This window comes from Neoarius graeffei, chromosome 8, assembly GCF_027579695.1.
Source record: "Neoarius graeffei isolate fNeoGra1 chromosome 8, fNeoGra1.pri, whole genome shotgun sequence".
In the NCBI taxonomy this organism is placed as follows: domain Eukaryota; kingdom Metazoa; phylum Chordata; class Actinopteri; order Siluriformes; family Ariidae; genus Neoarius; species Neoarius graeffei.
In genome coordinates, this window is record NC_083576.1 from 72,080,384 (window position 1) to 72,081,364 (window position 981).

A 981-nucleotide genomic window follows, 5' to 3' on the forward strand; every position below is an offset into this window, starting at 1 on the left:
ATTATTTTTATCGCATATTACACAAATTGCTCCTGTCATTTTGCCGGTTTATTTGCCTTCTAAGCGGAAATGATTTGGTCGGACGTTTTGTATAAAGTTTTTATTGATCAAATTTGCAAAAAATAAAAATGCTCCGTTTTTCAAAATCCAGTGAATATGGATGGAATAAAACAGCTATTCTACTCAAACACGTCATACATGGCTTATAGCCAACTTGGTGCTACGCGCCTCGTCGGCTATCAGCTCATGTACGACTCGATTTCATGGAATAACTCTTAAATATTCTTCAGACATGAAAGAAGGTATTGAAGAAAAAGTATTCCAGATATTTGACCTTGCCCCTGTTTGGATCAGTTCCAAAAAATCTGGGGTGGGTTTCCTGAAAGCCTCTTAAGGCCAAGAGTGTCTTTAACTACCACCTAAGATCCATCGTCAAGCTAACGTGGTTTTCCCGAACAACGTCGTAACCCAAGTAGTGTCAGTTGCTCTGAATTTACGAGGGACCCGGACCACTCATTCAAAACAAAGAGCGACTCGCTCACAGCCGAATACACACGCACCTCCGAGGGACTCTCACAGTCAACGGGGGAAACTGGTGTTAAATCTGCTGGCAGTGTTGAATTATTTTTCTTGTACATTGCAAGTACATCGAGTTAATTATTTAAATAAATATACACAAAACATTATGAATGTATTTCAATATGTTATGGAATTATGTATGGATATTGCAATGTCATATTGATATCGCTACATTTTTTATAAAATTTAACTCCATTAGGCAAGTGATGATTGAATTTAGTGTCATAAATGAGACACATTTCTGTACCTGTAAGACAGAGAGGGGTTTTGATCAGTCTCTACCTAAGGAAATATATATAAGAGGTCAACTCAACCTCCTTAGGTAGATACATCAAAACCTCTCTCTCTCTCTGCACGTGCACATATAAGGGAGAACATTGCTAACTTGGCATTGTGGATAAC

The 981-nt window shown here is 38.1% G+C and overlaps 1 protein-coding gene across 1 annotated transcript in view; it reads left to right on the top strand.

Annotated features, from left to right (window-relative positions):
- Nucleotides 1–686, top strand: part of chrm2b (cholinergic receptor, muscarinic 2b) — a 13,783-nt gene extending 13,097 nt beyond the window's left edge. The window contains exon 4 of the mRNA XM_060928192.1: nt 1–686. This exon is cut by the window's left edge and continues 2,094 nt beyond it. The gene's annotated coding sequence lies outside the window, so the exon portion shown is untranslated.
- The last annotated feature ends 295 nt before the right edge of the window (nt 687–981 follow it).